Source organism: Entelurus aequoreus, linkage group LG14, assembly GCF_033978785.1.
Source record: "Entelurus aequoreus isolate RoL-2023_Sb linkage group LG14, RoL_Eaeq_v1.1, whole genome shotgun sequence".
NCBI classification, from domain to species: Eukaryota; Metazoa; Chordata; class Actinopteri; order Syngnathiformes; family Syngnathidae; genus Entelurus; species Entelurus aequoreus.
Genome location: NC_084744.1, coordinates 62,983,619 through 62,997,514, shown reverse-complemented (window position 1 = coordinate 62,997,514; position 13,896 = coordinate 62,983,619). Strand labels below are relative to the sequence as shown.

At 40.3% G+C, this 13,896-nt stretch overlaps 1 protein-coding gene and 1 long non-coding RNA gene across 4 annotated transcripts in view; one reads left to right on the top strand and one right to left on the bottom strand.

The window, feature by feature from the left end:
* Window positions 1–13,896, top strand: part of LOC133665181 (uncharacterized) — a 429,445-nt gene that overhangs the window by 1,522 nt on the left and 414,027 nt on the right. For both annotated transcript variants that reach the window (XR_009828711.1, XR_009828710.1), the window contains exon 2: window positions 6,385–6,522. This is a non-coding gene — a long non-coding RNA (uncharacterized LOC133665181). The remainder of the gene's footprint in view (window positions 1–6,384; window positions 6,523–13,896) is intronic.
* Window positions 1–13,896, bottom strand: part of rnf220a (ring finger protein 220a) — a 390,449-nt gene that overhangs the window by 290,989 nt on the left and 85,564 nt on the right. The gene's annotated exons all lie outside the window — the stretch shown is intronic.

Here is a 13,896-nt window from a genome sequence, read left to right as displayed (position 1 = left end):
ATAATAACATAGAGTTAAAGGTAAATTGAGCAAATTGGCTATTTCTGGCAATTTATTTAAGTGTGTATCAAACTGGTAGCCCTTCGCATTAATCACTACCCAAAAAGTGGCTCTTGGTTTCAAAAAGGTTGGTGACCCCTGATGTATACTATCATCATAATACAGTCATCACACAAGATAATCACATTGAATTATTTACATTATTTACAATCAGGGGTGTGGAGGGGGGGGGGTAGGATATGGACAGCAAGTAGTGGACATAGAGAGAGAGAGCGAGAGAGAGAGAGAGTGATCAGAAGGCATAAGAAAAAGTATCTGCATTTGATTGTTTACAATTGATTATTAGCAATCCGGGGAGGGTGTTAGTTTAGGGTTGTAGCTGCCTGGAGGTGAACTTTTATTGCGGTTTTGAAGGAGGATAGAGATGCCCTTTCTTTTATACCTGTTGGGAGTGCATTCCACATTGATGTGGCTTAGAAAGAGAATGAGTTAAGACCTTTGTTAGTTCGGAATCTGGGTTTAACGTGGTTAGTGGAGCTCCCCGTGTAGTTGTGGTTATGGCGGTCATTTACGTTAAGGACGTAGTTTGACATGTACTTCGGTATCAGGGAGGTGTAGCGGATTTTATAGACTAGGCTCAGTGCAAGTTGTTTAACTCTGTCCTCCACCTTGAGCCAGCCCACTTTGGAGAAGTGGGTATGAGTGAGGTGGGATCTGGGGTGGAGGTCTAGAAGTAACCTAACTAGCTTGTTCTGAGATGTTTGGAGTTTAGATTTGAGGGTTTTGGAGGTGCTAGGGTACCAGGAGGTGCACGCGTAATGGAAAAAGGGTTGAACGAGAGTTCCCGCCAGAATCCTCATGGTGCTTTTGTTGACCAGAGAGGAGATTCTGTAGAGAAATCTCGCTCGTTGGTTAACCTTTCTGATTACCTTGGTTGCCATTTTATCACAGGAAAGATTAGCCTCTAGAATGGAACCTAGGTAGGTGACCTCATCTTTCCTGGTGATAACAATGTCACCCACTTTTATGGTGAAGTCATTGACTTTCTTAAGTTTGATGTGGGACCCAAACAGGATGGATTCTGTTTTACCCAAGTGTATGGATAGCTTGTTGTCAGCGAGCCAGGTGCAAGTTCTACAGAGCTCAGCACTGAGGATTTTCTCCACCTGTGACTTGTCCTTGCAAGGCAGAGTCATCCGCAAACAAAAACAATTCACAGTCGCATGCTGATGACATGTCGTTTATGTATATTAGGAACAGTAAAGGTCCCAATATACTGCCTTGGGGGATTCCACAGCTCACCGAGAGGGGGGCGGGGGGGGGGGGGGGGGGACACGGTGCCGTTCACCTCTACCACCTGCTCCCTCCCCTCCAAGTAAGATTGCATCCAGCTCCATGAGGTTTTGTTAAATCCGATTGCTCTGAGCTCATCCAACAGTATAGCGTGGTTAACGGTGTCAAAGGCCTTCTGAAGGTCCAGCATGACCATGTCGCAGTATTTGCCCGCGTCCACCTCATGTTTGATGTGGTCGCTCAGATAGAGAAGGCATGTGTCAGTGGAGTGGTTAGTTCTGAAGCCGGATTGGAATTTGTACATGAGTTTATTAGTGGCAAGGTAACTATCGACCTGTTCATAAACTATTTTCTCCATTACTTTCGAAATGGAGCTGAGAATAGAAACAGGTCGGTAGTTGCCAGGTTCCGATTTGCTTCCTTTTTTAAAGAGGGGAGTTACTCTTGCTATCTTAAAATCTTTTGGTACTTGGCCTTGTGTAATTGATAGGTTTATTATGTGCGTGATGATCGGGGCAATGATGGAGGCAGAGTCCCTGAGGAATCTGGAGGGAATATTATCAAGGCCGGTGGCCTTGTTAGGGTGGAGCGCGCTCAATTTTTTAAACACCTCATCAGCTGTGACCATTTCTAATTTGAAACCATCGTTGGACACTCCTAGCTTTCTGTAGAAGGCTTTAATGTGTTCTACACCAAAGCGACCAGAGTGGTGGGACAGCTTGTTGACAAGAGTTGCGGCTATGCTGGTGAAAAAGATGTTAAGTCTGCTAGCTACCTCCATTTTGTCTGTAATGAGGGAGTCACCCTCCTTGATGCTGATGTTGGTGAGTTGGTTTAGCTGATTGGAGAGCCAGCTTCCACAGCCAGTAAGTCCGTAATGATGACTTCTGTTGTGTTTTGTATGTTTATAATTCAACGTACATACCTGCGGCTTATACTCCGGTGTGGCTATAATATGGGCAAATTGTTTAGTTTCTTGTTAAAGTGTTCAACTTCAGCCTAAACCCTTTCGGTCAGCAACATTTTCAATTCATGAAGTACCGATTTTGATTTCGTATCGCGATACTTTACTAGTACCGGTAAACCGTCCAACCCTACTGTGCGATATGGACCAAAACGATGCCCTGATATTAGTAATTGTATATCCCAATAACAATATACGACCCCTGGAAAGATGATGTCGTCACTAGACTTGGCGGAGGTTCATTCAGTTGTTGAATTTCGTAGGGAAAAAAAGCAGATAAGACAAGACACAAAACTAAAGTCAACTTTCTGACTTTTTAAGAAAAAAAAGAAAAATAAATTGTGGTAGTCAGTGATTGATTGATAAGTTTATTGACATCTTAAATAATTGAATCCGTGTAATGCTTTAAAAAGGCAAATGGGATGGTATTGTCATATTGTGTCTTCGTTTTGGGTGGAAGTTGAAAAAATGTGTTGAAAGATTGGTTTGTTTATGAAGCTTGATGTGGTTTCTGTTATTTTAGGAGAGTTCATTGACAGTCGTGATTTAGTCAATTTAATTATAGTACTCGGTAAAAGGTTTATTTTTAAGGCCAAAAACAGATATTCACTTAGTATTTCTTTCTTTAAAAGATTAATTCAGTATTTTTTAACTATAGAAAATTATATGGTTGAAAACGATAATGATGCCAAAAAACATAAAAAAAGATGGCAAGTCCTCAAAGGCTTATTTTGAAAATGTAATTTTGTTTATATATGATATGCAATCTGTTGTTGTATTCCCTATTTTAAGTGTACATAAATGAAGGTATGTGTTGCTGAGTTCCACTCGGATGGGATCTGGGGCCGTACTTATCAAGCTTCTTAGAATTACTCCTAAGAAGTCTGCTAAGAGTTGACTTAAGAGTAAATAAATTCTTCGCTGAAAGCTGCACTTAAAAGTTAGTTATCAAGCGTCTTACTCACACTTTCAGCGAAGTGTAGGACTGAATCTTAAGTGTCACACTCAGAGCTGAATTACGACATTACTATGTGCCGTAAACGCAATTTTAGGTGACGTCATTTCTGTGTCCATAGAAATGACCAATCACGGAAGGGAATCCGTTGTCTAAGAATAAAGAAATATCTTGGAAATATTGAAGTGGACAATGGGAGTGTATATTTTGACAATAAACTACAAAATAATACAAAACAAACTAGTCCCCGCCGGCACTCACGCTACCGCTCCCTCTCTTCTCTCGCCCACACACTCACTGACGTCACTCACCTCACGGCCACACACATACGCTACTCTCATAACATTTTCTTTCCAATTCATTAATTAGGCAACTAATTTGAAACTGGTGTGGGTGGCTCTATATATACTAGCCCACTGCAGCCACATGCAGAAATCAACAAGGAATCGAAAAGTATTAAATCTGTGACAAAAATAATATCCGCTCTGTCTAAACGATACCGTTTGATCAGCTGCTCGTCATCAAAAAAAACAAAAACATTGTTCCGTTCCCTGAACGTTCGCGCACGTCTCTCTCGCCTCAGTGCCATCCCCTGCTGGCAACTCCTAACCACTTAAGACACCTCTGAAGGTCTCTTAAATATCGTGGAGAGTAGGAGTGATTCTTAGACTTAAGAACGTTGATAAAAAGCTTTTATTCTTAAGTTTGAGAGTAGGACTAAATTTCGCAAATTCTCAGGACTTAAGTGTAAAATGGCACTCTAAGAAGCTTGATAAGTACGGCCCCTGGACTGTACATGGGTGCTTCATTTGAAAATGTATTTTTGTTTGTGGATTGCATGCAACCTGTTGTGTTCCCTGGTTTTTGGTGTACATGGGTGAAGGTGTGTGTTGCTGAGCCCCATCTGGACGTAATCTGACCTGGATCTGGTTTTAAGAACCCTTTTGAACGATCTGATTTCATTGACAACCCGGTCTGGTGAAGCTAAGGTCCTTTGTTTGTTTTGTTTGAAAGTAAAGCAATATAAAAACAATTACATAAAAAATAGTAATTAATGAAGATGTTATTGGACCAGCACCACACACAATCATGTGTGCTCTAAAGACTGTATCCCTTGCAGACTGTATTATTCTATATTGTAGGAACCAGAAGTTTTTTTTTTAATATCAGAAAGAGACAGCCCCTTTTGTGTAAATGAGTGTGAATGGGGGAGGGAGGGTTTTCTTGGGTTGATGCACTAATGGTAAGTGTATCTTGTGTCTTTTTTTATGTTGTTTAAAATAAAATAAAAAATAAATTAAAAAAACATTCACATGTTGCACAATGAGATGTAAAAAAAAAAAAAAAAAAAAAAAAGGCAAATGGACGGCACAAAAAGCCAAAAGGCTTGTTTCCATTATGGTCCATTAAATATTCCTCACATTTGATACATTCAATAATAAAAGATATATAACCTGTAACATGTATATAAAAAAATTACGTTAAAAAAAAAAAGGATAAATTGTGTACATATACACAGTATACATGTAACGTAGGGTTGTCCCGGTACCAGTACCGGTACCAACATGTATTTCGATACTTTTCAAAATAAAGTGGACCACAAAAAAAATGTCATTGCTGGCTTTATTTGAACATCAAATCTTATTATACATTAAACGTGTGTTTCCTATTGCAATCAAAGAACAATGTTGGCATTAAATAAGATAGTGAACATACTGGACCAGGGGTCTCCAAAAGAGATAGTGAACATACTGGACCAGGGGTCTCCAAAAGAGATAGTGAACATACTGGACCAGGGGTCTCCAAAAGAGATAGTGAACATACTGGACCAGGGGTCTCCAAACTACGGCCCGCCGCGACGTTTTCAATTTCGCCCGCAAAACGTCAAAATGAGGAATCTTGCTGACATTTTTAAAAGACTGCCTTTAAATGTGAGTGTGGATGTTGTCTGTCTCTCTGTGTTGGCCCTGCGATGAGGTGGCTACTTGTCCATGGTGTACCCCGCCTTCCGCCCAAATGTATCATGTTGTATGCATGCATGTGTGATGTATCATGTTGTATGCATGCATGTGTGATGCATCATGTTGTATGCATGCGTGTGTGATGTATCATGTTGTATGCATGCATGTGTGATGCATCATGTTGTATGCATGCTTGTGTGATGCATCATGTTGTATGCATGCATGTGTGATGTATCATGTTGTATGCATGCATGTGTGATGCATCATGTTGTATGCATGCGTGTGTGATGCATCATGTTGTATGCATGCATGTGTGATGCATCATGTTGTATGCATGCATGTGTGATGTATCATGTTGTATGCATGCATGTGTGATGTATCATGTTTTATGCATGCATGTGTGATGCATCATGTTTTATGCATGCATGTGTGATGCACCATGTTGTATGCATGCATGTGTGATGTATCATGTTGCATGCATGCATGTGTGATGCATCATGTTGCATGCATGCGTGTGTGATGTATCATGTTGTATGCATGCATGTGTGATGTATCATGTTGCATGCATGCATGTGTGATGTATCATGTTGTATGCATGCATGTGTGATGCATCATGTTGTATGCATGCATGTGTGATGCATCATGTTGTATGCATGCATGTGTGATGCATCATGTTTTATGCATGCATGTGTGATGCACCATGTTGTATGCATGCATGTGTGATGTATCATGTTGCATGCATGCATGTGTGATGCATCATGTTGCATGCATGCGTGTGTGATGTATCATGTTGTATGCATGCATGTGTGATGTATCATGTTGCATGCATGCATGTGTGATGTATCATGTTGTATGCATGCATGTGTGATGCATCATGTTGTATGCATGCATGTGTGATGTATCATGTTGTATGCATGCATGTGTGATGCATCATGTTGTATGCATGCATGTGTGATGCATCATGTTTTATGCATGCATGTGTGATGCATCATGTTGTATGCATGCATGTGTGATGTATCATGTTGTATGCATGCATGTTCGAAATAAACTCAACTAAGAGAAAAACTTTTTTTTTGTTGACTCTGCAAGTTTGAATTGAACGCCCGCAGATGGTGTTCCAAACGTCGAGGCGAGGGCGTGTCCCATCTAGCATATGCACTGACAGTCCGTCTCTCTATTGACCCCGCTTCTTTTCTATCACACCTGCTCAGCAGGGCACGGCGGCCACGGATGGCGGAGAAAAGAGGAAAAGAGGACGTCCGCGGCGACGGAGGAGGGTCTTAAACGCCGCCAGCCAGCCAGCAAGTCGGCCAGTCAATGGTTTGGGGAAAGAAGCAAGCACAAAAGAAGTTAGTGTGTGTGTGTGGCTCTTTTCAAGGCAAGTGTTTTGTGTGTGTGAGTTGGTAATGTGGGGGCCGGGTGGGTGGGTACCCCTTTTTTTTACAGGAGTATAAGGGGAGGGGAGGGGGAGACACTGTGGGGTGCATAAGCTCCCTTATAGGAAGCTAAGCACAGCCACCAAGCCAAAGGGCCGACCACTTTGCTGCTAAGAGCAGTGTTTTTCAACCACTGTGTGCCCTGAGAGATTATCTAATTTCACCTATTTGGGACAAGCGGTAGAAAATGGATGGGTTAAAAATATTTCTTGCAAACCAGTAATTATAATCCGCAAATAATGTGCCGTCGTTGAGTGTCTGTGCTATATAGAGCTCAGTTTGTGGTGATGACAGTATGCAGACGACAGCGGGAGGCAGAGTGCAGGTAAAAAAGGTATCTGTAGCTTAAAACCGAAAATAAACAAAAGGCGAGTGCCGCTAAGAAAAGGCGTTGAAGTTTAGGGAAGGCTATGTAGAACTGAACAAAGTAAACAAAAGCAGAATGCTGGACGACTGCAAAGACTTACTGTGGAGCAGCGGCAGACGGCGTCCACAAAGTGCATCCGTACATGACATGACAATCAAAAAATGTCCACAAAAAGAAGAACTGAACAAAGTAAGCAAAAGCAGAATGCTGGACGACAGCAAAAACTTGCTGTGGAGCAGCAGCAGACGGCGTCCACAAAGTACATCCGTACATGACATGACAATCAAAAATGTCCACAAAAAGAAGAACTGAACAAAGTAAACAAAAGCAGAATGCTGGACGACAGCAAAAACTTGCTGTGGAGCAGCAGCAGACGGCGTCCACAAAGTACATCCGTACAGGACATGACAATCAAAAATGTCCACAAAAAGAAGAACTGAACAAAGTAAACAAAAGCAGAATGCTGGACGATAGCAAAGACTTGCTGTGGAGCAGCAGCAGAAGGCGTCCATAAAGTACATCCGTACATGACATGACAATCAAAAAATGTCCACTCAAAGAAGGATAAAAAACAACTTAAAATAGTCCTGATTGCTAAAACTTTGAACTTTTTTAACTGCCTTTTTTACTCTTATAATCATTTTTATCTGCTCTTTTTGTGTGCATATATAATAATAATAATAATGATTTAGGTGGCGACTTGTCCAGGCTGTACCCCGCCTTCCGCCCTAATGCAGCAGCAGACGGCGTCCACAAAGTACATCTGTACATGACATGACAATCAAAAAATGTCCACACAAAGAAGGAAAAAAACAACTTAAATAGTCTTTGATTGATAAAACTTTGCACTTTTTAACTGCCTTTTTTATCTAACAAATGGCTCTTAAGATCATTTTGATCTGCTTTTTTTATGTGCATACATAATAATAATAATAATAATGAAAAAATCTCAAAGTGCTACAAAGCATGAAAAAAATTAAAAATAGAAAGTTAGAATATATAATAGAAAATTAAAATAGAAATGAAAAACAGATAAAAAACACTAGATAAAACAGAAACATAGATAAAAATAGAAATAAAAGCATGAAAGCACTGGATAAAACAGATGATGGGCCGCTCAGAAAAGGCAGTGGAGCTTAGGGAAGGCTAGGCAGAACTGAACTGGCTACAAAGTAAACAAAAGCAGAATGCTGGACGACAGCAAAGACTTACTGTGGAGCAGCAGCAGAAGGCGTATACAAAGTACATCCGTACGTGACATGACAATCAACAATGTCCACACAAAGAAGGATAAAAACAACTTAAATATTCTTGATTGCTAAAACTTTGAACTTTTTTAACTGCCTTTTTTAATATATAATAATAATAAAAATATATAATAATAATAATGATTTAGGTGGCGACTTGTCCAGGGTGTACCCCGCCTTCCGCCCGAATGCAGCTGAGATAGGCTCCAGCACCCCCCGCGACCCCAAAAGGGACAAGCGGTAGAAAATGGATGAATGGATAATGAATTACATTTGTAACGCACATTAAATTTGTTAAAATCTCAAAGTGCTACAAAGTATATATATATATATATATATATATATATATATATATATATATATATATATATATATATATATATATATATATATATATATATATAAAAAATAGAAAGTTAGAATAAATAATAGAAAATAAAAATGAAAAAACATGAAAAACATTAGATAAAACAGAAACATAGATAAAAATAGCAATAAAGCACTGGATAAAACAGTGTATTTAAAAACAAGAAGGCAGAGAAATTAGATACAAGCTGTGCTAAAAAGGTGGCTTTTTAGTCCCTTCTTAAAACTTACCGGTATATATACACTACATTGCCAAAAGTATTCAACCACCCATCCAAATGATGAGAATCAGGGGCCGTACTTATCAAGCTTCTTAGAGTGCCATTTTACACTTAAGTCCTGAGAATTTGAGAAATTTAGTCCTACTCTCAAACTTAAGAATAAAAGCTTTTTATCAACGTTCTTAAGTCTAAGAATCACTCCTACTCTCCACGATATTTAAGAGACCTTCAGAGGTGTCTTAAGTGGTTAGGAGTTGCCAGCAGGGGATGGCACTGAGGCGAGAGAGACGTGCGCCAACGTTCAGGGAACGGAACAATGTTTTTTTTTTTTGATGACGAGCAGCTGATCAAACGGTATCGTTTAGACAGAGCGGATATTATTTTTGTCACAGATTTAATACTTTTCGATTCCTTGTTGATTTCTGCATGTGTCTGCAGTGGGCTAGTATATATAGAGCCACCCACACCAGTTTCAAATGAGTTGCCTAATTAATGAATTGGAAAGAAAATGTTATGACAGTAGCGTATGTGTGTGGCCGTGAGGTGAGTGACGTCAGTGAGTGTGTGGGCGAGAGAAGAGAGGGAGCGGTAGCGTGAGTGCCGGCGGGGACTAGTTTGTTTTGTATTATTTTGTAGTTTATTGTCAAAATATACACTCCCATTGTCCACTTCAATATTTCCAAGATATTTCTTTATTCTTAGACAACGGATTCCCTTCCGTGATTGATAATTTCTATGGACACAGAAATGACGTCACCTAAAATTGCGTTTACGGCACATAGTAATGTCGTAATTCAGCTCTGAGTGTGACACTTAAGATTCAGTCCTACACTTCGCTGAAAGTGTGAGTAAGACGCTTGATAACTAACTTTTAAGTGCAGCTTTCAGCGAAGAATTTATTTACTCTTAAGTCAACTCTTAGCAGACTTCTTAGGAGTAATTCTAAGAAGCTTGATAAGTACGGCCCCAGGTGTCCTAATCACTTGGCCTGGTGTATCAAATCAAGCACTTAGGCATGACTAGTGTTTCTACAAACATTTGTGAAAGAATGGGCCGCTCTCAGTGATTTCCAGCGTGGAACTGTCATAGCATGCAACAAATCCAGTCGTGAAATTTCCTTGCTCCTAAATATTCCCAAGTCAACTTTATCATAAGAAAAGTGAAGAGTTTGAGAACAGCAAGCGGTGTGGCTTGGTAGCTTACCAAAGTCCTCCTAAAACATTTTGACAGATTTTTGAGCGCCGTGTGTAATGTTCTATATAAATATTGGTGTTTTTTTACTTGAGTCATACTCCGGGGCGTCACTAGCTTTTAAGGACAGGGTGGGCTTAGCCCCCAGGAGATGCACAGGATGGCATTAGCCTCTATGTTATTCATTCACAACATAGAGGCTAATGCCACCACTTTCACTCACAATACAACAATTGTTTGTTCCCAAATATTTTCAAGTTGCACATATGTGACTAAAATGGTTGTAAATTCAAGCCCTGGAAATATTACTTAATTACTTGAATTAAAGTAATATCTGGATCGGGATAATTTGGCTTATATATGATATATTCATATATATATATATATATATATATATATATATATATATATATATATATATATATATATATATATATATATTATGGCAAGCCATTAAGGAAATTAAATATATATGGAAGTCTGAATAGAGCTAAGGGACCATCTTCAAAGTGCAATGCTGAAACAAATAATGCAAACAATAAAATGTAACTTCCAGGGCTTGAGATTAACGTAGTCCAGTCATCTCGGGGACGGTAAAAAAAAATGCACGGGACGAAATGAAATGCTCCCCGGGACGATGGCTTTTAACCATTTTTTTTCTTTTTCTTTTTATGTATTTATTCATTTTACATTTTATGTTAAATGTCTTGGTTTTTCCTCCCTCTGAAAATCCTATGAAATGTTTAACAAGCCATCCTATAATAATACAACAGCTATTAATGTAACAATACAATAAAACAAATATATTTAATGATGTTTTTTTGCATTATTTTAACAATAGGCTAATGTATATTACTTTATAAAGATTCTACCAGAAACACAAAACTTAAAAACTAAATTATTTACAATTGCAGACACAAGGTTGAGTGAATAATGACAGGTTATATGATGATTTATTTAAACACATATTCGGGCCACTTTATAATGAGTATGTCGGCATGTATTTGTAAAAAAAAATAAATAAATAAATAATTATTATTTAGGGGGGCTTAAGAATATTTTAGGGGGGCTTGAGCCCTCCTAAAACAGGCCTAACAACGCCAATGGTCATACTGCCATCATATCGCAGTCTACACGTATCTCTCATGTTTGACTGCCATCTACTGGTCATACTTATCATTACACCATGTACCAAGTAAAATTGCTTCGAGGTTGGTAAGCACAACCAGAATTATTACTTACATTAGGCGCACCGGGTTATAAGGCGCACTGCCCAGTTTTGAGGGGAAAACAATGATTTTAGGAAGTGTTTAAAATGTTGATTAAAATCATATTGTTGTTCAGATTTTTGTTTTGACTTGATCTAGGATTACATTTTATTTTTTATTTTTTTTGAAATAACCAGGAAAAAACCCAACTTGCTCTGAAAATGGTGTTTTCACTAATACGAGAATATTGTGCCCACCTAAAAGGAGTGTTTTCTATTTGTGTTTTTTATTTGCATTTATGGCCGTTCATATGTGCAAATACTCACGTTTATTGCCAGGGGGGGAAAAAATGAGATGGAGCATCGATGAGAGAACAAGACAAAAAAAAAAAAGGGATTGAAAAGGATAAAAGCAGTCTCCACTTTAAAGTGGATTAGGGGAAGACCGTGCTGAAACAATGGGAGGTAAAAAGAAATCTAATTAGGCCTCCTGAGGCATCAAACAAGAAAAGCTGAGCTTCCTCATCTTTTTCACTCCGTCCAAATGATGGCCGCCACTTTTACGTTTCCGTTCTACCAAGGTAGACTTTTTTGTCTCATTTGATCGTGCGAGTACCCCCCCCCCCCCCCCCTAAAGTACTTTCTTACCCCGGACCTCTTTTTGTCTCATTTGATCATGCAAGTTTCCCCCCCTCAAAGTACTTTCTTACCCCGGATCACTTTTTGTCTCATTTGATCGTGCAAGTGTCGTCCCCCCCCCCCCCCCCCCCAAAGTACTTTCTTACCCCGGACCACTTTTTGTCTCATTGGATCGTGCAAGTTCCCCCCCTAAAGTACTTTCTTACCCTGGACCACTTTTTGTCTCATTTGATCGTGCAAGTTCCCCCCCCCCCTAAAGTACTTTCTTACCCCGGACCACTTTTTGTCTCATTTGATCGTGCAAGTTCCCCCCCCCCAAAGTACTTTCTTACCCCGGACCACCTTTTGTCTCATTGGATCGTGCAAGTACCCCCCCTAAAGTACTTTCTTACCCCGGACCACCTTTTGTCTCATTGGAACGTGCAAGTACCCCCCCTAAAGTACTTTCTTACCCCGGACCTCTTTTTATATCTCATTGGATCGTGCACGTCCCCCCCCCCCCCCAAAGTAATTTCTTACCCTGGACCACTTTTTGTCTCATTTGATCGTGCAAGTTCCCCCCCCTAAAGTACTTTCTTACCCCGGACCACTTTTTGTCTCATTTGATCGTGCAAGTTCCCCCCCCCCTAAAGTACTTTCTTACCCCAAACCACTTTTTGTCTCATTTGATCGTGCAAGTACCCCCCCCTAAAGTACTTTCTTACCCCGGACCTCTTTTTATATCTCATTGGATCGTGCAAGTCCCCCCCGCCCCCCAAAGTAATTTCTTACCCTGGACCACTTTTTGTCTCATTTGATCATGCAAGTTCCCCCCCCCCTAAAGTACTTTCTTACCCCGGACCCCTCCCACAGTTCCCAGTAAAGGAGACGGATACCCCAGTAGTGATGCATGTCCCATTGTTCACGCTCTGCCTCCAATTTGCTCTCCACATTCTGCGGCCTCGGCCGAGACGTTACGCCGGCTTAAGGGACAAATCGCACACACAAAAAAGGAGGGGAAGGGGAGGGCGGGTGTTGTTGAGGGAAACGCGATGGAGAGATGAGAGCAGGGGGGTGTTCAACCCTCTTCACGGCAATGCAATTATGGTGTGCATTTGAAGCCGGCGGGGTTTGCGCGCCCGAAGCCTCTCTCCTTTCTCTCCCCGCCGTCGCCCCTCTGTACTTTTTAGCGCCGCGGCTAATAGCCATGGCCGCCGCAATTTCTACGGTACATGCCATTAACATGGTGGTGTGTCGCCCGACAAAGGGGGGCTTTGAAAGGGACTTAGAAAAGAGCAGCGGTCTCGCCTGGTTAAGTAGGCCTCGACCTGCCAGACGGACAGCTCGTGTGTTTATTACTAAGCCACCTAGGGAGAGGACAGGAGACGCAAGAGCGAGCGTGTAAGAGAGGAATATATAAATTAGTAGTGGCCTGGGGGTGGGGTCTCCAAACTGTGGCCCACGGGCGCCGCTGGCACATTCATTTTGGCCTGCGAGACGCCAGGAGTTTAAGGAATTTGAAATATCCGACAGTATAATTGCTACAACTGTAGCCATCTGGTGTAATTTAAGTGTACACAGCACAGCATTTACCTGTAAGACCCCATCCAAACAACCTTTCCCACTCATGGCCCAAATAAACGAGCACCAACAAGTCGACACACATGACACAACCTGGCCACTGAACTTTGTGGATATTATAAACAATGTCCAAGCACAGCACATAATTCTAAATCACACCCATTCGAATCCCCTGCAATGCATGGTGGGAAAAAAAATGCAAAACACTCTCTCCACACGTATCCATGTTTGGCACACTTTAGCTGTTTGATGTTTCTCGATTGATTACAAAACTTTAAGGAGTTCATCATGGAAGTAAACAAGGTAGAAGTCGGACTTTTACATTCTCCTAATATCTAATTATATTATTAATTATTATATCCATTATATTAATTTATGCATATATGTACATATATGTGTGTGTGAATATACATATGTGTATATTTATATATGTGTATATATATATGTATATATATATATATATATGTATATGTGTGTATGTATGTATAT